The following is a 23,343-nucleotide window of genomic DNA, read 5'->3' as shown; positions in this document are numbered from 1 at the left end:
AGCAGAAACCAAGAATTGTATGCTTAACTGACTGGGCCACCCAGGTGCCCTCCACCCCCAACCTCACACAGGCATTTTAAATGCTGGTCCTCTGAGCCTACTCCTTCTGACTTTAACTTAACAAAATTGACATTTATGCTATATACCAAATTATAGTTTGTTCAGGTGAAATCACATGATGTTAGGACTGGCTTGGTTCTTAAGAGAAGTGATTAGTTTTTGAGGAAGAAAGATAGAGCCTATAAGCAATGAGGCATTATAGACACAAAACTTAACAAAGGCCCAGAATGTTGTAATCTCTTCATACTGTTCATTGTATAGGCATATAGCTTGGATTCCTGCCTTAGTTTTACAGAATTCCTGAGCATGTCTTACAATGAATGTGTGTGGTAAATATCATACTCAGTTTGATATATAAGGCTGGGATTTTCACATGAGAGTTACTGAAGTGGATCCCCTTTGCAAATTCATCCAGCAGGGTCCAGTTTCACCAAAACCCACCAGGAATAAGGAGATAGGTCACAAACTCATTTGGAGGGTAGGTGCAAAGATCGTTGTAAAAAGTTCAAAAGTATAGCCAATTTCTCTGACATTGAGAGAATTAGCTTGGAGACTCTCTTTCCTTTATGTTCTAAAATATAGTTTGGGGGCAGCCCCGGTGGCGCAGCGGTTTAGTGCTGTCTGCAGCCCAGGGCGTGATCCTGGAGATCCTGGATAGAGTCCCACGTCAGGCTCTCTGCATGGAGCCTGCTTCTCCCTCTGCCTGTGTCTCTGCCTCTCTCTCTCTCTCTCTGTGTCTCTATGAGTAAATAAATAAAATATTTTTTAAAAAATATAGTTTGGGGGTACCTAGGTGGCTCAGTTGGTTAAGCATCTGTCTTCAGCTCAGGTTATGACCCCAGAGTCTTGGGAACAGCAAAGGTTTGGGCTCCCTGCTCAGTGGGGAGTCTGCTTCTCCTTCTCCCTCTACCCCTTCTCCTGTTTGTGTTCTCTTTCTCTCTCTCAATTAAATAAATAAAATCTTTATATATATATATATATATATATTTATTTTCATTGAAAAGATTTTTATCTTTTACATTCTTTATTTTAAAATCAGCCTAATAGGAAGTTCAAACTTAGAAGCAAAGTTATTTTTTTAAGAGTAAGCCCTTAACAGAATGTATAATTTTTGAATATAGTTAGGTGTTCCCTAATAAGAAAAAAAAGTTGAGCACATATATAATGGAACTTAAGAAATTCATTTAGTGTTAAAGTCAAATTTCTTACTATTTTATTCTTTATTTTGAGCCCAGATTTTCTCGGAACGATACAATAGTCACTATAAATATGACCTAAAAAAATCAGTAAAGCAGGTAATTTGTTTACCTAGTCAGCTTGAAAATATTATTCTTATGCACTTAATAAAGTCCCATGTATTTCCTGACTACTTTTCCATCCACTAATTAGTGATTCTGTATTTTCTTTGTAGGTCATCATTACAGCCATTAATTAGAGGCTGGATAAATAAAAACCTATCCAAATTATATATCCCAGCACTCACAAACATAGCCTGGAGACTTCGAGTCCAAAATTTGTTAATGCCCTCAACGAAAAGTATTAATATTTCTTTCTATGTATCTGTATTTTATTTTTTCTGATTACTTGAGTAAACAATCGTGGAAATATTGATAGACAGGTCTTGCTTCATTTCCTGAATGGTCTCCTGCCGGTTGAGAGTGTGTTCCATGCAGTGGTGTGTGCTAAGATTCACTCATGAGGATCTCCTCTCTCAGCTCTTGGGCCTGTCATTGTGTCTACTAATTCCCTGTGTATTTTCTCCCTGGGCTCTTGCACCTGACTCTCTACTTGGAGGACCCTATAGGTGCTGCTACTAGACTCTCATTCTTCTCACATGCTATTGTGCTTATTTGTTTCAATGGTTTTCCTCTTCAACAAACTGTGAGCCCAGGAGCATGAGCAGGAGCAATCATATCTTATTTATATAGATCCATAGTGTTTACCTTGGAGCTTGACACATCCTTAGTCAGGGGTTATGAACAGTCACGTGACCTCTAGCCACCTGCATTACCTGGCCAACACAGAGTTAATAAATGAACTTGAATCCTTTAGGTGGGCCTGACCTCTGCAGTTTGTGAAAGTCTCTATTTTTTTTTTTTGGATGTGCCCAGTCACACATTTATTTCACCAGCCTGGCTCCTGTGAGCATCCTTGTTTGTGGCCCTCATGGTAGCTACTCAAACTATGTAAGTTATGTAGGCGAATGTGTCAATGAATGTACATCTAAAATTATTATTCGAATAATCTGGCCCTGAAAATTCCTTTGGTTCCATCTCAGACTTACAACAGGAAAGGTGAAAAAAATATGACTTTGTTACACAATGTACAAAAAAGCACTGCAGAGGTAGGACACTCTGAGCATTTTAGTAGTCAAATTAGAGAGGAAAACCAACTGGGTGGTGCTATTTGTAGAATTCAGGGGATGCAAATAAACCAAGTGTGTGGAAAAGCCTAGGTTTGCATTCCGGAGATGACTGACAACTTCTACCTTGGATCATCTTAAAATAAGAACCAGGATTTTTTTCTTTTTAAGATTTTATTTATCCATTCATGAGAGACACAGAGAGAGAGAGGCAGACACAAGCAGAGGGAAAAGCAGGCTCTCTGCAAGGTGCCTGATGCGAGGCTCCATCCTGGACCCAGGGATCATGCCCTGAGCTGAAGACAGATGCTCAACTGCTGAGCAACCCAGGAGTCCCAAGCACCAGGATTTTAAGAACAATTACCTTGGCCAACATTCCAAGTGCAAATTCAACAACACATTTCTCAAGACTGATTCTAAGGTCCTCCAAACTAGGGCCAATGACAGTATACTAGAGAACAATCCAACAAAGTGATTCTGTGTGGGGCCGGAGCAGTGCTGTACTGTATGAAATGATCTCTTGGTCTGATTTAAACGGGGGAAAGCTTAAGCAATGAGCTCACTGGATGGAATTTGCATCACCAGACATAAAAATGTCGGTGTCGAGGGAGTAATCTTGAAGCAAAGATAAGCTTCACCTGAAAAAGAAAATTTGGGTCTGTTTTAATTATCTGATAAATGGGGGACTATGGCTCTAAGATTTACCCTACTATGTCTCCAATAATTTTAACTTTCTAAAAGCAACTATTACCAGATATTCATCTTGGCCATAAAAATTCTCCCCCTTGAAAACTATAATTTCTATGAAAATGTAACTTTGAGCAACTTATTACTTGTGAACATTTCCAGCTAATTAGCTTTGTTAAAAATATGTCTGGGTATTTGAAATAATTTTTTACATAGGCTTATCATTGATAAGACAATTAAATGTTGATGTCGGTTGGTTTCAAAGAAAGATTTTATAATATGTCTTCCTCTGAGTAATTAAAAAGTAAGACTCCTTTTCTGTTAGGACCACTCCTTTGTTTAAGAAACTGAAACCTGGGGATCCCTGGATGGGTCAGCAGTTCAGTGCCTGCCTTCGGCCCAGGGCGTGGTCCTGGAGTCCCGGGATCGAGTCCCACGTCGGGCTCCCTACATGGAGCCTGCCTCTCTCTGTTTCTCATGAATATATAAAAAAGTCTTTAAAAAAATAAGAAACTGAAACCCTACCAACCACTGTTTTCCCCCCCCTTTTCTTTTCTTACCAACTGCAGGAAAATATGTAGTTAGTTAAGTGGCAGAACTAAGTCTGGAGTGAGTCACCAAGTGTGGTCTCTCTACACCTGTCACTATTAAAAGGGGATATGTTTTCTATAAACTGTCATGACAATTATATGATAGGAAGAAACCAAACAGAAATACAAAAACAAAGATGATCTGAACTAACAATAAAAGGGATGCCATTTTCTCAAGGCCATGTGGCAAAGTGCATATGCTTCCTTCTGGCACAGTCTAAACACCTGCCACTTGGATAGTAGATTACATTTTGCCTTAACCATGATGTAGATTTCACCTCCTGGAAGGTCTAGGTCTAGATATTTATATTTCTATTGTTTTTCTACTTCAGCTTTTCTTTTGGCTCAGAAATGACAAGAAGCACCAATGCAGGAAAATGTGAGTGATGCTAGGTATGAAGCTTTTATGTCATTGTTAGCAGATAGTGCAAACCTTTTTCTTAGTCATTCAAGGAATTCGTACTCCTAAGATGAGCTCTGAGTCCTCCAAATAGAGCTGGACTGGACTGACCACATGGCCAGCTCTGGTGGAATGGTATAAGGAGTCCTGTTGTGATTCCCCAGGAGCAGAGAAGAGTTGGGGCTTTAGATCCTGTGCTTTTACAGACAGGATCCTCTCTTTTAGAAAAAGCTCTTTTAACTCCATGGGCAGAGATTCTCGGCAACTCTGAACTTGTCCTATTTAAATTACTGTTGCTCAGTCAAACAGGCACAGTGACATTGCTAACATACCTCCACTGCAGCACTTCTGAAATATGACAGGCAGCATCAGCTGTGGTGGCAAAGGAGCACATGGGATCTGTAGAAGACACATCTTCCATTCAAAATGGAAAAGAAAGGTGAAATTATTACATCACCATGCAGCCAAGCATATGCTGTCTAGCATCTAAAAGCAATTAGATGCTTTTCCCTTCCTTGCTTTGACCTTCCTGAATGGTCTCCTGCCAGTTGAGAGTGTGTTAGGCACTCTCAGGTAGGCACTCTAATCTAAATGTGGACTGTGAGAAATCCCCACCTCAAAGATCATATCCACAATAGAGTTGTTTTTTTTTCAGAGGCCACGTATCTTGATGTTCATGTGAATTAAGAAGGCAAAAACAGAGTAATGGGGAGATTTTGATTTTTTTTTTTTTTAAAGTAACAATTCCGGGATCCCTGGGTGGCGCAGCGGTTTAGCACTTGCCTTTGGCCCAGGGCGCGATCCTGGAGACCCGGGATCGAATCCCACGTCGTGCTCCCGGTGCATGGAGCCTGCTTCTCCCTCTGCCTATGTCTCTGCCTCTCTCTCTCTCTCACTGTGACTATCATAAATAAATAAAATAAAATAAAAAATTTAAAAAGTAACAATTCCAACAGCATGGACTGTGCCTATAAACTCGGTCCAAAACTTATTTATATCAAGAAATTCAATGTTAGGGCAGCCCTGGTGGCTCAGTGGTTTGGCGCTGCCTTCAGTCCAGGGAGTGATCCTGGGCACCGGGAATCAAGTCCCACATCGGGCTCCCTGCATGGACCCGCTTCTCCCTCTGCCTGTGTCTCTGCCTCTCTCTGTGTCTCTCGTGAATAAATAAGTAAAAACTAAATAAATAAATAAATAAATAAATAAATAAATAAATAAATAAATAAATAAATTCAATGTTAAAACAGCGTATTGAAAATTTACCAGCTAAATACATGAGTCCAGCTGCTGTCCTAAGTGCTTCTAGTGGTTACATAGTGAAGTTAAGTTGGTCAAAGCAATGATGTTATTTCCTGGATGGAACATGCTAGAAAGACGCAGGTGATATATTTGGACAAGTAAAACACACACACACATACACACAAACCTTCAAGGAAGCTTTACAGAGGAAGGGATTGTGGTGAGAGATGAGGAGGTGTGACCTTAGATTTCTGTCTCTTTAGATGTTTCACTTTCTGCAGCATTTAATGATTGAAAATGCTGTTAGTCATTTTTTTTCAACTTGTGGTTGGGCTTTAGGAACCACAGAACAGGAACCCCATTGTGGCGGGAGTTGGATGTAAAAACCTTTTTTGTGTGTGGGTTCAGTTACTATTTTAATTCTGTTGTATTAAGTGGCAGTTGGCTTCCAAGATACGGTTGTTATTTCTCCTATTTACTGATCTTTCCCTCCTTCGTGTATCTTTTATTTTCCCTCTGGTTTCCTTCCTTCTCTAAGGCTAGAAATGCAGCCTGCAGGGAGACCCCGGTGGAAAAAGTCTAAATTTGCCATAGGCCTCAGGTAACTCTGCTTTGACGCTGCTTGTTTCATAATCGTCAGCCGTGTTATTTCATGGTTCTTTATTATTTTTTAAAGGTCTTATTTATTTTTTTATTCATGAGGGACCCAGAGAGAGACAGAGGCAGAGACATAGGCAGAGGGAGAAGCAGGCTCCCTGCAGGGAGCCTGTTGCGGGACTTGATCCCAGGATCTTGGGATCACAGCCTGAGCCAAAGGCAGATGCTCAACCGCTGAGCCACCCTGGTGCCCCAGTTTCTTGGTTCTGAGGCTCATTTTCCTCATCTTAAACCATGGATATTATAAACTGTTTCACAGGTTTGTGAAAATTAAATGTGATCCCGTGTTATATGCTGAACCCAGAAATCAGTGAGCGGTTTTGTTCATTTACTGGAAGCTGCTACTCTAAGTATTCTTCTCATGAAAGTGGCAGCTTTGCCTCTGCCCGAGTTCTCATGTGTTCGAAATGTTTTTTTTTTTTTTTCCTGGTCCTCTCCATTTCTTACCATATCATTATTATCATTAGCCAACGTTTAATAGGTGCGGAGCATTGGCCTAGATACCGTGGTAAGTACTTTAGGAAAAGCATTTAATTACTTCTCAGAATCTATAGGATAGATAGCTATTATTTGAATCTCAATTTCTTTCTTTTTTTTTTTTTTTATGTATGCTATTTATTGGGCCACTTGAATCTCAACACTGGAACCAAGTAAGAAATATAATTTGGGAACAAAGGATATATGAATAAAGAGGCTCTCAGATGACTAGGGCAGACAGATCTATGTTTTGGGGATATTACAGTAGGCTGTGGCTGTGGGGGATTTTTACCTTAGTGGTTTTCTTCAGCTTACAGTGGCTTTGTACATGCCATGCATATGACTGTTTTTATTTTTATTTTTTATTTTTTTTAATTTATTTTTTATTGGTGTTCAATTTACTAACATACAGAATAACCCCCAGTGCCCGTCACCCATTCACTCCCACCCCCCGCCCTCCTCCCCTTCCACCACCCCTAGTTCGTTTCCCAGAGTTAGCAGTCTTTATGTTCTGTCTCCCTTTCTGATATTTCCCACACATTTCTTCTCCCTTCCCTTATATTCCCTTTCACTATTATTTATATTCCCCAAATGAATGAGAACATATAATGTTTGTCCTTCTCCGACTGACTTACTTCACTCAGCATAATACCCTCCAGTTCCATCCACGTTGAAGCAAATGGCGGGTATTTGTCATTTCTAATGGCTGAGTAATATTCCATTGTATACATAAACCACATCTTCTTTATCCATTCATCTTTCGTTGGACACCGAGGCTCCTTCCACAGTTTGGCTATCGTGGCCATTGCTGCTATAAACATCGGGGTGCAGGTGTCCCGGCGTTTCATTGCATTTGTATCTTTGGGGTAAATCCCCAACAGTGCAATTGCTGGGTCGTAGGGCAGGTCTATTTTTAACTGTTTGAGGAACCTCCACACAGTTTTCCAGAGTGGCTGCACCAGTTCACATTCCCACCAACAGTGTAAGAGGGTTCCCTTTTCTCCGCATCCTCTCCAACATTTGTTGTTTCCTGCCTTGTTAATTTTCCCCATTCTCACTGGTGTGAGGTGGTATCTCATTGTGGTTTTGATTTGTATTTCCCTGATGGCAAGTGATGCGGAGCATTTTCTCATGTGCATGTTGGCCATGTCTATGTCTTCCTCTGTGAGATTTCTGTTCATGTCTTTTGCCCATTTCATGATTGGATTGTTTGTTTCTGTGCTGTTGAGTTTAATAAGTTCTTTATAGATCTTGGAAACTAGCCCTTTATCTGCTATGTCATTTGCAAATATCTTCTCCCATTCTGTAGGTTGTCTTTTAGTTTTGTTGACTGTATCCTTTGCTGTGCAAAAGCTTCTTATCTTGATGAAGTCCCAATAGTTCATTTTTGCTTTTGTTTCTTTTGCCTTCGTGGATGTATCTTGCAAGAAGTTACTATGGCCGAGTTCAAAGAGGGTGTTGCCTGTGTTCTTCTCTAGGATTTTGATGGAATCTTGTCTCACATTTAGATCTTTCATCCATTTTGAGTTTATCTTTGTGTATGGTGAAACAGAGTGGTCTAGTTTCATTCTTCTGCATGTGGATGTCCAATTTTCCCAGCACCATTTATTGAATCTCAATTTCTTAAAGGCAAAGTGGAAATGCAGAGGCATTAAGTGAACTCCCGGGTTTATGCAATCAGTTGCCAAGCCAGGATTTGGTGAGGTCTTCCTGACTCGGGAGCCTATGCTCTAAGCCACGGATGACTTCCATTAAACTCTCCAGCTCCGAGGCCACCCACTCCCGCAACCGTAGGCCGCCAGGTGTGTCCCACACCCAGGTTAGCCGCTCTTACTCTTGTATCGAATTTCCACTGTTTCGTGGGGGTGGAGGAGTGTGTAGTCCTGACCTCCCGGGAGGCAGGGATCAGACCCTGCACAAGCTCCTCCTAAACCACCCAGCGCCTCGCGGGGCGGACTCCGCACGCAGCAGATACCCACCCCTCCATCGAGGGTAAAAGCAACTGAGCAGGCAGAGATCCAGGGTAAATAAAGTGCGGGAAGAGAAGAGCAGGAAGAGGAGAGGGAGGGGGAAGACAGGGAAGGCAAAAGGGCAAGTATCTGCGAACGCCTCAGTACCGGCCATCGGCCATCGGCCATCGGCCATCGGCGCCAGGCATCTCTGAGGGCCCCCGAGGGCGAGTGGAAATCCGGCCTCATCTTCCCAGACCAGGACCAAGGCTCCCAAACGAGGAGCTCAGCGCGGGGGGAGGGTGGGGGCGCCTGCACCCACAGTCGCGCGCACGGGGCACGGGCTTAGAGCGGGGCCTGATGCGGTGGCTGAGACGCGGGCTGCGCTCTCCCCGCCGAGCCGCCCCCCGAGTGTCGGGTCCGGCGAAGGCACAGCCCTCGGCGGCGGTCAGTGGGCAAGCCGCACGCGCCCTCCTCGCCCACTCTGAACTCCGCTCCCAGGGCCCCCGCCCGCCGGGGCACGTCCTCCACCGCCCTCTCCTCGGGAGCCGGGCACGGCCGCCGCGGAAGGCGCTCAGGGCGAGGCGGCTCTTAGGTGACGCGCGGCCGCCCCCGCCCCCGCCCCCGGGAGGCGGGGCTGGGAGCGGGGCCCCAGGGAGCCGGCGGCCGCGGCCCTGTCCCCGCCCCCGCCCCCGTCCCCGCCCCCGCCCCGCCGCGTCCCGGCGGCTCCTGCGCGTGCGAGCGGCGGCCGCGGCGGGCCGGCAGGGGAGGGCGGCGCGCCGGACCCTCGGCAGCCCCGCGGGGCGCACGCCGGACAGGTGAGGGCGGCGCCGGGCTCACCTGGCAGGTGCGCGCGGGAGGGGCGCGGGGGTCGCCGCCGGCCCCCCCTCAGGACGGGCGTCTGCTCACCCTCGAGGTGAGGACTTTGGGGGACCCTGAGGGTTCAGGATGGGAATTCGGTGAAGCCCCTTCCCGGGAGCCGCGGGTTCAGGGATGCACAAAGGTGTGCGGGAGCCGGGTGTCCTGGAGAGCGCACGGAGGGCTGGCAGCCCGCCCCAGGAATTCTTGGCTCCTTTAGAGACACACCGTTGGTGTCCTCGGGGCGCAGTGCGGTCACCGCCACCGCCACCGCCGGGACGTCCTCCGTAGAAGTTAGACCCTCATTTGGAATGTGATGCGCTCCCCTCGTGGAGACCTGGAGGTTCAGCTTGGGTTCCTCGCGCAGACCTGGGCGCAGCGGCACAGGAGCAGAAAGCCTTGGGATGATTGTGTAGGTGACAGAGTGTCTTGCACATTAAAGAAGAAAAACAAAAAACAAAAAAATAAACCCAAAACACCAAAACCCAATACGGGGTGATAGTGGTGGTGAACTTGAAAGGCGATTGCTTCCGCATTTGTCCATTTGTCAAGCAGATGGGGCGCTGATGGCTTTTAGAGATGGTTGGGTTTCCGGAAAGGGGTGAGAATACCTGAAGGAACTTCTGTGCGACGTCTGAGGGTGTCAGCGGTGCAGGCACTTACGTAAGTGTGGACTGGAGGTTACCTTGGCAGGGGCCACTCAGAGTTACCCAACGGCTTCCAGGTGAACCTTGGAACTTTACAAAACCTGCTTCCCAACCCACTGAATGGGCAAACAGGTCTGTGGATTATGATTTACATTAGCGTTCATTTTTCTCTTGGGTCAGCAGCATTTCAATTCAATAAATATTTGTTGTATGCCTTTTGAGGAGGAACCTCTGCGAGAGCCGGATTGGTGTGCTTGTTTGGTAGCACAGGTGTTGATACAAAGGGGGCATTCAGGGCACTCGTTCTCCACACAGGTGGGTGCTCCAAGAGAACAGTGGCACGGCGGCATCTCTTTAATCTAGGGTAAAATGCATTTAAATGCAGGGAGAATGTGTGTCTTTGAAGAGTAGCCTTCATTAGCCTAGTCTGCCATCCAAACTGACTAGGACTACAAAATCATCTTTAAAATAAAGTTATTAGGAATCCATCCTGTACCACCCACTTTATGCTGGGCACTTTATCTTGTTACATAAAATATACAAGATAGATGGCATTCCCCGTGCACAGGTGAAAATCCAGACAGGGAGGAACCCAGCAGTTTGCTCAAGGTAATTAGTAAACCTGAGAGCTAAAGCTGGATATTTCTGAGTGCAAAACCCACGTTTTTTTCACTATTCCATGGTGCTGTGAGACATACAGTGTAAATCTGGCATATTTAATGAAAAATAATTCAAATTTATATTCATAAAGCAATCCATGTCAGTACAAGTGACCGTTATGAATAAAATGAGTATTGCTTTCATTCTGTATGTGTGGCTAAACGATGAACTTGTCTGGGACAAGAAGATGAACAGCTGGTTCCAAATATAAAATTTATTGTCTTTCTTCACTTTTTTTTAAGGACCCAGTTTATCCAAGTGGGATAAATCAGTAAAACTCTCTAAGTACACATTCCTTGTGTGTAACACATTGAAGTAACAGTTAATTTTCATATTGTTCATATCCTTTAACATATTTCAGCTTGATTCCATTTCTTCCAGATGAATAGAAGCCCCTGTTGTTGCCTAGAAAGGACTTTGTGTATGTGTGTGTGAATCTATAATCATGCATGAATGTATATAACACTTATTTTAAAAGATATATCTATTTTTCCTTATATCTATCTCTAGAAGTGTAGGGTACTGCAGTACACTTATTTGGGAAGGAATCCTAATATTCTTAATTTAGCCTTTGAGTGAATGATTCATGACAACTGATTACTTCTTTAGAGTCCTGTAAACTGCAAAAGTGATTTTCAAACTATAATTATCATACTGTGAAGAGTGAGAATGAAAATAGTCCTTAGAATTTTAAATAATATTTCCTGACATGGAGAGCACTTGTTTTCTTAAACCCTTCCTTATAATTGTTAGTAATTATGAATTGAAGGGTTTCATAATTAAATTATTTTAAGATATTGAAAAAAAAAAGTGTCTTCTTTGGAGGAAGAGAGGCTTTTTGCCTGTGTTGGGAAGATCAGGTAAGATACATTCTGCGTGGGTTGTGTCTGGCACAATTTTTATCTTCTCTGTCTTCATTTGACAGTGCAATCAACAATACACCTTGAACTCCTCTAAGAGTATTTGAAATCCTGCCTAGAATGTGTTTATAGAAGCCTGCTTGGCTTGGTTAAGATTTTCTGATGAAGGGGCTGAGAGTGGTGACTTAGAGAAATTTTCAGAAAAGCCAAAGGGCCAGCGAATGTGGTATGTGTGAGATGTGAAATGGACAGATCTAGATTTTGTGACACCTGGAAGGCAAATTATTTGGGGATCCTTTTTAAGAAAAAAATAATGCAAAATTAGTGATGAAAGTGAATGCTTATTTAGAATGGAAAAAATAAATGATAATCATTTGCTAGAGGTTTCTTTCACTTTCTGCTGAGATCTTTTTTGGGCAGTTTACCAGAAATGCTTACATAAAAATGCTTCCTGATTGCAACCCTCTCTCCCTGAGAACACTCAGCATCTCCTAGCAGCTTGCGGCACTTGTACGGGCCTCTGCGAGCGAGAGACTGGAAGCTGAAGCTTCATAGCCTTCAAAGAGTAAGAGGACTGGTTGTGATTGGAGGCAAAAAACTCATGGTTCGCTGAGCAGAGTAGAGGCTGGTGGTTGGAGTGGGAGGGATACTCGGCTTATCGGGGACTCAGGACATTTCATATCTAGTGAGCAGTCCTGAGGGGAAGGCCCAGAACTGGCTTCTGGAACCTTTTACTTTGCTTGGCTCTCCAGGGATGCCTTTGGCTATTGGCTCTCCCAGTCGTCATTTGTGGAGGGTTTTCTTTTTCTTTTTCTAAGATTTTATTTATTTATTCATGAGAGGCACAGAAAGAGAGAGAGAGAGAGACACAGGCAGAGGGAAAAGCAGGCTTCTTGCAGGGAGTCTGATGAGGGACTCAATCCCAGGACTACAGGATCACGCCCTGAGCCAAAGGCAGACACCTAATCACCGAGCCACCCAGGCGTCCCCATGGAGGGTTTTCTATGTCCCAGGCACTGACTATGGTGAGGTCCTATTTGCCAGGGAGCTCCTAGCCTCATGGAGCTGATTTTGTGATGGCACAATGGTGTCCTAGGTGCTGGCCTGGAGCCTGGAGAGCTCCTGATTGCTTGGGCTGAGTTTGGAATTATTGATGGAGTAACCAAGATGTAAGAATTCAGGGAGGGCCTTCTAGGCATGTGGAAGGCTCTAGAAAGCAGAGGTTTGGACCCACACACAATCTCCTCCAGGGATGCAGTGAGGCCCCTTAGTCTGTGCTTCTTCCAGACCAGCTGAATCCACACAGCTGGTTTTAACTTGTTAGAAATGCAGGTTCTCAGCCCTCATCCCAGACACTCTGAATCAGAAGCTCTGTCTGAAGCAGAGCAGACGGGCATTTTAAGAAGCCCTCCTGCCGATTGCCATGTGTGCTAAAGTTTGAGAACCGCTGCTCTTCATTTTTCAGAGAACCGGTAGGGCCTAGAATCCCCTGTGGCAATGCTAAGAGGGGAGCAGGATTCGTACTAATGCTAATATATTATGACTGTGATATGAGTATCGTGATCACTGATATTTTTTGAGCACTCAGATTATACTCAGATGTTGTGCTAAGCAATAGGCACTCTTGGGGACGCTTGGGTGGCTCACTGGTTGAGTGTCTGCCTTTGGCTCAGGTCCTGATCTTAGGGTCCTGGGATTGAGTCCTGCATCGGGCTCCCTGCAGGGAGCCTGCTTCTCCCTCGGCCTGTATCTCTGCCTCTCTGCCTCTCTGTGTCTCTCGTGAATAAATAAATAAATAAATAAAATCTTAAAAAAAAAAAAAAGGCACTCTTTTAATCACAAATGCAACCCCACAATGCTGGGCTGTTGTCACTTCCATTTAATGTGAGAAAACTGAGGTCCAGAGAGACCAGGGTATTGTTCTAGGGCACGCAACTGGGAAGCCTTTGAGTAAGGATTCTGGCAACTTCCCGCTCTTTCTGCCTGGGCAAATTTTCATCTGCATCCTTGTCATGTGTGGGTTTTGTAGGAGAGGCTGGAAGACGACTTAGAGACCCCAAGAATGGCCCTTTTTGACAGCCACAGTCATTTGCTGACCACTTGGGGTTAACAGGCTTTTCTCTAGGGGCAAATTGCCAGATGAGGAAGGTAGCATGTTGTTATTCTGTTTGAGTGTGGATTTCTAAAGTTTCATAAGCAATGGACATGATTGCATATATGTAATTGAGTAACATAGAAGTTGCCTCCTTCCCTGGCATGATTATAGGGTCACATGGATTTCTCCATGATTGTGGAAGGCAGCTGTGTTTTGTAAAGTGGGTTTCATTTGGGTGTTAGCAGGGGGCCTCCTAAAGGCCAGCTCCCTCTCTGTCCAGGACACAGAGGGCTTGAAGATGATGGTGTGTGTGTCCATGATGTCCTGGAAGGTATCTAGAAGAGCTGAGCTTTGCAGTTTCACAGTTGTGTTTTTTTTTTTTTTTTTTTTTAATAATTGTTCTCCACAATTCTACACATTTCACCATGGAATACCTCCATCATTTCAGGAAGCGTGGGAAAGAAAACATGCCTATAGATGTGAGTACACGTGTGAGTGTGTCGAATGATGTTTTGCCTTTGGGTTCTTGAATCTTCACTTCTCCTCTGGAGTTAGATGTTTAGACAAACATTAGTTTGAGTTTAGGGCAGGCAGCAGAATTTAATTCTGAGAGTGCCAGCTATCTTAGCCATGCATTCATTCATTCACGTGGTCATCGGTTGCCTGCCTCGTTGCCCCAAGGGTTAATGTCAGGCACCAGAAGGTATAGTGGTGGCCAGATAGATACGATCCGTACAGACTAGTAAGGAAAAATCTTGTTCTGCAGTGCTATGACTGAATGGAGTCAGACACCCTAATTCCTGTAGTGAGTCAGCAGGGAAAGAGTTATGAAGTTTTCTTAGCTCAGGAGAATGGTTATAGGACTTGGCTTAGGTAATAGGGAAGCAGAGGTGTGTAAGGGTGTGAGAGATTATCTGGGAGATTGCGGAAGTGACAAGGTGGACAGGGATGATAGGAGAGCCAGGTGCATTGGGGCTGAGGTTTGTGCCTTGGGCCCCTAGGTTGGTGCCAGCTCTGCAAGTCAGGACTCGATTGTTTTCAAAGAATATTAATGAGTTTTATGAACATCGTGAGTTTGAAATGTCTGGATGACTCCAAGGTAGAGATCTGGGTGCATTGAATAATGCAGCAGATAGTACAACTGAATAATTCAACGGATTGAGTAATATCAACAACTGAATAATGCTGTCTTCTGAGAGGGTAGAAGCCAGAAGCAGGTCACCAAGGAAATGTGGTGTGGACATTTCTCCTGGCGTCGGTAGGGTAGGTGCAAATTCCAGTTCCTTTGCTGTGAAAGGTGAAGAAGGCTTACTTCCACTCATTCTTGAGAGGGTGGAGATAAGTTCTCTGCTCACTCTGGCCTTGTGTGTGCTTGATTGCTTGAGATCTGGGCCTTGGGAGGAGGGCGGCATTGTGGCATAGCAAACAAGGCTGGCCAGAGCAAGACAGTGATAGGGAGCTTGTTGGAAGTTTGTGGATTTTGAACCCATATAATTATCATAGGGTGAAATGCTTGTCATCTATCCCTTTAATCAGTTATACACACACACACACACACACACACACACACACACACACATAAATTAACCGGGCCATTCTATAGGTCATACAGATCAGCCAGCACTATTTTGTAGATGCAGCTGATACTAATATTACAAGATTAATTTTCATACAGGATATTAGGTTTCCTTAGGTGCTAAGAGTTGAGCTGAAGGCTTGTTTAAAACACGTGTTATGAAGTGGTTGAAATAAATATGTGTTCTTTTATCCAAAAGCCATTAATGGGGCATGTATTAGGCAGAGTATATGCTAGAGGTTTTGCTGTGAATCAGGCAGATAGTTCCCTGGCCCCGAAGAGCTTACAGCTAAGTTGGAAAGTTGGACAACTTAACTAGTGTCAACAGAAGGTGTGCTGTTTGCTAAGGGTAAGGCACCGGGTGCCTTGGGGAAGCCTCCAGAACTAGGGCTGCCTGCACTGGGCAGGAATGGTCAGCTGGAGTTAGCCAGGGGTGGGCAGAGATCTCTCTGGGAAGGGCCTCAGGCTTGGAACAACGTTTGGAAAGAACACAGAGGTGGTTTTCAGAAGTCGATGGATGGGTGCTTTTGAGGAACTGGAAGTTCATGATCAACTTTGTCTGTTCAGAGGCAGACATCTTTACGAGAGGCCGTGACCTCATCAGGAAACATAGAAAAGAAAGTATTAAACTTGTCTGTGTGCCTGTCACCACGTTCAGAGCTAAGAGGCAACTGAGGTGATGATACAAAAATAATACAAAACCCAAATCAGACCAGAAACAAACAAAAGTAATGATTGTGGTGGTATGTAATAATTTGTATTTTGGGGGGTGGTGGGAGGGGGCTACTTTTAGCATTGTGAAAGATGTGGGTGTTCAGTTTGCAAACTTCATATATCAGAAAAGGACACTATTTCTAAGCCACAGTAACCAACATCATTACTCCAACCGTCTTGCATAATGTAAAATAATCACTGCATATATAGGCTGCTAGTCTGAAAATGGCCTTAGGGATCAGTTCTACCACCTGTTGCTCCCTCATGAATAAGCTGGGAGCTGAGGTGCTGAGGGCTTGCTTCCCTTCACCTGGTCAGTCTGTCTGGTCAATGTGTCTGTCGCTGTTTGTCTCATAGTGACATGCTTCACTTGAGCAAGAATTCTTGTCGGTAGCTGGAAGAGACCCTATACTGAACTGTCTCCCATCTTTTCAAGTTTTCGTGTCACTCTCCCTTTTTTTTAAGATTTTTTTTTTTTTTTAATTTGAGATTGGAAGAGAGAGCGAGTGAGCATGAGCAGAGGGGAGGGACAGAGGGAGAGGGAAAAGCAGACTCCCCGCTGAACAGGGAGCCCCATGTGGGACTTTGATCCCAGGACCCAGAGATGATGACTTGAGACACTCAGGCACCCCTGTGTCACCTAACTTCCTTCTTCGCTGTATGGTTGTCATGCACTTTGTTCCCATATAGTTCAGTGTTTTTGGATATTGTAAGGAATCTTTGGCGGAAATTGCTTTCAGCACTTTAGGCCTGTCTAAACAGGCAGGACTTCTCTGACATTTCTTTCTCTTAAATCTGTTTGAGCTGGTATAGAGACATTTTGCTTTAGCAAGGAATGAGAAAGAGGGTTCTCAGGAAGGTTCCTTTGTTAATATTTGAACCACAAAACAGGACAGGACTGAGAAAGTACATGATAAATTGTTTCTAAACATCATGAACTATTTATGTGATTAAAAAGCAAAGTTTGAACAAGTAGGTGCTGCCCTGGTCAATAACAGATTGGTATTTAGTTTGCTTTGTTAACTACTTTCTTTCCAACTTTCAGCTTTTGTGCCAATTTTATGCCTTTATCACTGTGAGCTCAAGACTGTAAATCAATAATTGATTACTTAGTTTCTGTCTTCATTGCCAATGTGTGCCTTTTCATTGACGATGTTTTTAATTTTGGTAAAAGAAATTTTTTGTTTCCCCTGGTTCATAGGACTTGTGGACTCAGAAGGTGTGTTTTTCATGTGCCAGCTACCTGGCATTGCTGACCTTCTACCAGGTGGGAGCATCTCTTGTTCTTAGGAACTATGCTAGTTAGGAGTCATCCCCGTTTTATAGATGAGAACACTGACACCCAGAGAAGCCATGTAAGTTGTACAGGGTTGCCAAGTTGATTGGAATTTTATTTTTTTTCTTTCCCCTACTATTTCATCCCAAGCCAGGACTGTTTTAACCATTCCATTCTGACTTATTTTCTGGTGAAGTTTTTTAACCCCAAAACTAAGGAGTCTCCAAAACTCATGACAACTAAGATGCCTGATATTTCTCTGCATCATGGATTTGGAAGCTGCTACTCTGTGCATTCTCAGGCTGAATGCGGAGTTGAAACACTTCACCACAGAGGCTGCTTTAAAAGCCACATCGATAAAACCTTGGAATCCTGCTAAACCTTGTTCTGCAGATGGATTTGGCAGGATCTTGATAAATATACCACATTAGACAATTTCCTGATTGTGAATACATGAAGCTAGATGCTCTGAAAAGGTCTCTTTCTCATCTGACCCAAGTGATGCCTTAAATATAATTGATAAATAAATTTGTGTTGCAAAGCAAAGCAGTCACTTAAATGTAGACTCCATGGTTAATTCCTGGTGAGAACAACTCCATGAGAACAACTTCATTGTGTTTTTTTATGTTTTTTTAAATTAATGTCAGCTTTTAAAGATATACAGAGGTTACTCTTTTAAAACCCACGTAAAATTCTTGTGGTGCTGTTGATTGGATCTAGGGACTTTTTAAAAAATTAATCATTTACTTATTTTTTGCTATTCATTCATTTATAACTACTAAGCCCAAATGAGATCTTTTAAGGGTCCATGGTATATAGATAGGGTTGATATTCTGGTTGTTGTGGTCTTGGAGAAGCTAGAGTTACTTCTGATTTCTGAGTTACCTCTTAGAAACCTTTAATCTAGATTGACAGCCTATGTTCTTTTAGAACATGGAAGGAAATTGAGAATACATATTTCAAGCTCTATCATTCCGCTTCCTCTAGGACTGTATTTTACCTTTCTGTTGAAGCTGATGTGGTGGCCATGGGAAGCAGCAGGATATAACCAAAGTGTCCTCATGGATATCCAGCAGGATACACCCAGCACCTGTCCTTATGCCCCACCCAACACAGTCTCATGTGCCTTTTTGTAGAGCACCCATCAGTGTTGTCTGTATTCATTTCGATTAGAAGTTAGGCTATTTAAGGGGCGCCTAGGTGGCTCAATCAGTTAAGTGTCTGACTCGTGGTTTCAGCTCAGGTCATGATCTCAGGGTGGTAAGACTGAGCTCCCTGTGGAGCTCCCTGGTTAGCAGGAAGTCTGTTTCAGATTCTCTTCAGATTCTCCATTACTCCAACTGTCTTGCATAATGTAAAATAATCTGCGCCACAACCTCTTCATACTCTCTCTTTCTCAAATAGATACATCTTTTTTTTTTTTCAAAAAAAGGAAGTCAGTCTGTTTCATGATATGCAATAAAGGATGAGTGTTATTGTTTGTTGTTAAACTATTTTTTAAATGTAAACTTGGCTGAGCAATTCTGGATGTCTTGTTGATATAATTTTGGTAGTGTCCCTGGTTTGAAGTAACATCCTGAATCTAGCCAGATTGGAAACCAGCCCCTGGCTATGACATTTTTTGTTGTTCTATTGTTGTTTTTTTGCTAGTGGCTGTGGGTTAGAGCTGTTTTAGTGCTTATAAGTGATTGGTTTTATGGCTGCTTTTAAAATTGAGAAAGCATTAATGGAGTAGTATAGAGCAAAACTGCTTTTACATACACACATATATTCATACTATGTGCTCATATATGAATATGTATTTTTTTCTGTTAATAAGCACCAGGAACTTACTAGTAGTTCCCTTATGGAGTTATCTAGTCTGGGCTGAGTCATTTTCATCGCGTGCCTCTCTGCACAATTACGACTTCCTAAAGGCTTACCTTGAAAAAATATTCCCAGGGTTAATTGGATGCAGGGATAACAGACCTTTTTCTGTTGTCTTTAAAATGTCATTTAAACAGACTCATCCTTGGACATGAGAATATTAAAAATGCTTTGAATTTAACTTGCCAAAACTTTAAAAAAGTCTTGGTATTTATTTTTAGATTTAGATTTTATCAGCCAAACGTCTTCTCTATTTGCAATCAGGGGAACTAGTACTCTGGTGCATGCTACTTGAAATGATTAGAGAGGAAGGTGTCCAGGTGTTTCTTTCCATTCAGTAAGCCCTCCTGGAGGCCACTGCAGATGAGGTAGGCATGGAATGGGATCACTTAAGAAACTTCTACTCCAGTAAGACAATGATAGAGACTCACATGTGGCTCCCTTGACTCACCATGACTCAGTTACTGAGAAGAGCCCCAATTTTGGACTCAGACAAACCCTGGGTTCAAATATCAGCTCTGCTATTTTCAGGACTTCAATGTCTCCAAAGCTCTGGTTTCTCATTTGTAAAATGGAGTTTGCAAATACTTACCTAGGGGTGCTGTGGATCTTAGCAATAATCCCTGCAGAGTGCCTCGTGTATGTATACTGGATACTTTATAATTTGAGATACATTTTAGGGAGCAGTAAAAAAAAGATCTAAATCCAGTCCTCTTTTCCCAACTTGAGGATCTTATTTTTAGAGTTGAGACGCTATGTCCTTTTTTCCCTTAACTTTAGGTTTTTACTTTTGCTTTTAAGGTGTTTTTCCCTTTTGCATTTTTAAGTAAGTCTTGACGTTAGAAAGCTGATATTGGACATGCGCACATTGATTGTGTGCTGGATTTAGCATTTTCTTGGTGATTATAGTATAATTTGATGAAAGCCCAGTTACTCCTCGGGGAAACCAGACAATGTTTCCAAAATGTGTATGGACAGATTAATACCTTAGAAGGTTGACTTTGGAAGGTGACACCTAATGGCTTCATTGGGTTCACAGCCTACATTTCTGATTGCTCAAAAAGAGAAGTGAAAAAAAAAAGTATCGATTAGCTAAGGATTTAGTGTTTAAATGGAACAATAGAGAAAAAACAAAAGTGGTTTCTGCTTTCAAAAAGCATGTCTCCATGGAGAGTCAAGGTAGATCTTCTGAAAAGATGATTCAGGGCACCCTTTTGGGAGCAGAGAGTTTTAAAGACAGGCAAGTTCCGTTTGGTCTGAGAAGTAGAGGGAAAATGTGACTTGAGTTTGGAAGGATGGGGAGTAAGTGACTCTCAGGTCTTAGAGAGGTCAGTGGGGAGAGACTAGGACTATATTTTGTTTTTATTGTTAAAGATTTTGTTTATGCTTAGAGAATGTGCACAAGCAAGAACAGGGGGCAGATCTCAAGCAGACTCCGTGCTCAAGTAGGAGCCCCGCGAGGTACTTGATCCCATGAGCCTGAGACCATGACCTGAGCCGAAACCAAGAATTGGATGCTTCCCCAACTGAGCCACCCAGGTGCCCCAAGATGGGCACTATTGATGTCTGTTCCTCTCACACTGCATGGCCTCCTCTAATTTTGCTGATAGACTCTTTATAATGCTGCCCCTTTTAGGAACGGAGACCATGAGTGGGAAGTTAGGTGATGGAGACTGAGGGACAAAATGACACAAAAGAACAGGAACATACAGTTGAGCTACTAGGCCTGCATGTAGCTGTGTAGCATATTAACTGTGTGACATTGGGCAGGTAGCTTAAGCTATGCATCAGTTTGCCCATCAGTGAAATGAGGCTTCTAATAGTATCTGCATTATCAGGTTATAAGGATTAAAGGACAGCATACCTAAAGTTTCGTGCTTGACACCCCATGTAGCTGCTGCTGCTGTTTTTTTTTTTTTTTTTTTTTGGTCAACATTGATGGCAGGAGGTTCATTTTAGCTTTAAAGAACTATGCTATGTCATGTTCACAGGTCCTAATAGAATCTAACAATTGTATCATATTTAAAAACTCATTCGCAGCATTTTAAATCAGTGGGGAGATTTGTTCTGTATGTTTCATTATTTCTTCAAGCCTTTTTCTAGCTGATATTCTATGAAATGAGTTGCAAAGTGCATGTCATGAGAGACTATAGAACATTGGGAAAGTTCATTGGGGAATTATCAATTGAAGCTGTCATAGGATGGTGTCCACTTCATCGAGCTGACACTGGCATTGATGGAATCCGAGAAGCAGGGGGGCAAATCAATATAACCTTTTTAAAAGACAGATGGTTTTAATATTGATAATAGTGTTCTTTACCTTTTCATTTGAGAGATGCGGCTGTAATAGAATGCCACATAAATACTAATGTGCACTGACTACATTCTGATAGAGAGTAACTCCTTTGCATATTGAGACAAAAAGTTCAATGATCTGGGCAAATGTCACTTTAATGCATCACTAACAGGTAGAGAAATATAGTCTTCAAATAAACCATACTGCACACGAGTGTAGGAGATACTCTTTATGTTTTAAAAACCTTCTTAAGTGACAGGCAAGGAAAGCCTTGGTTGGGTGTGTATATGACTCGTTTTCATTCATCTGTGGCAGTTTCCCATATTTGCTTCAGACATTTGGATTAGTTCAGAGGTGAGTGAGTGTATGTCAATCAGTTCATCAGGCATGTGTCTTGGAGATCTCACCTGTTGCCTTTTCTCCTGTTGGGGACACCAGCTGTCTCAAGACCAAAAAAAAATATCTCAGCTTACTGAAATCCAAATGTTGATGTGAGGAGAGAACCATGGCTGGCCTTGTAGACTTGCAGGCATGCTCAGTTCGAGGGCCTGTCAGCTCTTGGTAGATAGTTTAGAGATTGGTTCTGTGAGCTTCTTTCTTTGCTGGAGTTCAGAGGCTTTGTTGGCAACTTGTTGACTGATTTTGTAAAGGTGATGAGAAAAGTAGATTATTTCCATTTACGAAATGATTGGGGAAATCCAGATGGGATGCACAGACAGATAAAATGTACTCCATCCTCAGAAGCATGTTACACCCAAAGATAAACTCAAAATGGATGAAAGATCTAAATGTGAGACAAGAATCAATTAAAATCCCAGAGGAGAACACAGGCAACACCCTTTTTGAACTTGGCTGTTATTTCTGATGTACTGCTCTGTAGCTGGCACATGAAGCTGCTCACACACCTTATGACAGAGCAAGAAATATATTACCCAACATTATTTATTTAATAATGAAACATTTATTGAAAAGCTTAACGATTGTGAAACTTTTTAGGTTGGTGGGATATACTGGCCTCTGTTCAGGTATGGGAGTTCTGATAAATATTCAGTCGTGATAGTGGTAGGGAGAATTTGCCCTCTGAATGAGTTCATTCATTCATTTCATTAAAACTTAGCTGCTGTGTGCCAGGTACTGTTCTAGGTGCTAACAATGCAGGGGTGAACTAGGCAAACACAGTCTCATCTCTTCAGAGGAGTTAATTATTGTGGGGGAGAGGGTGGATAGGGGAGACCAAATAAACCAACTGGTGAGACAATTTTGATCATGAAGGCCATGATGAATGTCAGGTGTGGAGAGAGATAATGGTGCAGAAGTGCAGTTTCATACCAAAGGGTCAAGGTCAGGGTGAAAGTGAGGGTTAGGATTAGAGTTAAGGTTAAGGTAAGACATTCAAGGCACATTGGTAGCTTAGTCAGTTAAGTGTCCGACTTTTGATTTTGGCTCAGGTCATGAGCTCAAGGTTGTGAAATCAAGGTCCCAGCTGGCCTTGGAGCCTGCTTAAGAGTCACTCTTTCCCCCTCCTTCTATCCCTCCCTAGCCCTGCACTCACACACACTCTTTCTTTCTCTAAAAAAATTAAAAGTAAAAATAAGGTAAGGCTTCCAAAGGAGGTGATGCTTGATCTAGACCTAAGAGAGCTACGTGTTTGATCTGTAGGGAGAACAGATTATATCACTAAGAGGACTGAACCAACAAAACAAAATCCCTAGACTTTCACCCAAATGTTTGCTGCACCCATTTTTCCCCTTGGAAAAGGGGGCTGCTCCTTTCTCCTTACTGCAGTTGTTACTGTCAGACCTGGTAGGACTGAACATCACGGAAAGGATGGCCTCACCGGGTGAGGTCCTTCCTCACTGTGGGTTCAGTGAGCCTTCTTTCCCTTTTTTTTTTTCTGAGCCTTCTTTCTTGTACGCAAACCCAAGTCAACAAAACTGCATCCGGCAAGCGCTCCTTCTGTTTTCAATTGCTGATTACACTGGCAGGTTCCAGTGAGCCCAGAGCTGTGGCCAGGCTTGCTTTAACTTTCCTTTCTTGGCTAAAGCATATGTGATTTTGCAGGACACTTGTAGCT

The 23,343-nt window shown here is 43.0% G+C and overlaps 1 protein-coding gene across 8 annotated transcripts in view; it reads left to right on the top strand.

Moving 5' to 3' along the window:
* Window positions 1-9,165: 9,165 nt before the first annotated feature.
* The window catches only part of MCTP2 (multiple C2 and transmembrane domain containing 2), a 242,141-nt gene continuing 227,963 nt past the window's right edge, over window positions 9,166-23,343 (top strand). Inside the window, exons 1-2 of one of the 8 annotated variants that reach the window (XM_072798342.1) lie at window positions 11,945-12,011; window positions 13,990-14,020. The gene's annotated coding sequence lies outside the window, so the exon portion shown is untranslated. Of the gene's footprint in view, window positions 9,338-11,907; window positions 12,012-13,989; window positions 14,021-23,343 lie in introns of those variants that run through there. The other 7 variants (XM_072798305.1, XM_072798333.1, XM_072798352.1 and 4 more) reach the window with 7 other exon arrangements.

Source organism: Canis lupus, chromosome 2, assembly GCF_048164855.1.
Source record: "Canis lupus baileyi chromosome 2, mCanLup2.hap1, whole genome shotgun sequence".
In the NCBI taxonomy this organism is placed as follows: domain Eukaryota; kingdom Metazoa; phylum Chordata; class Mammalia; order Carnivora; family Canidae; genus Canis; species Canis lupus.
The sequence above is the reverse complement of the archived record's forward strand: the minus strand, read 5'-3'. Positions and strand labels throughout refer to the sequence as shown.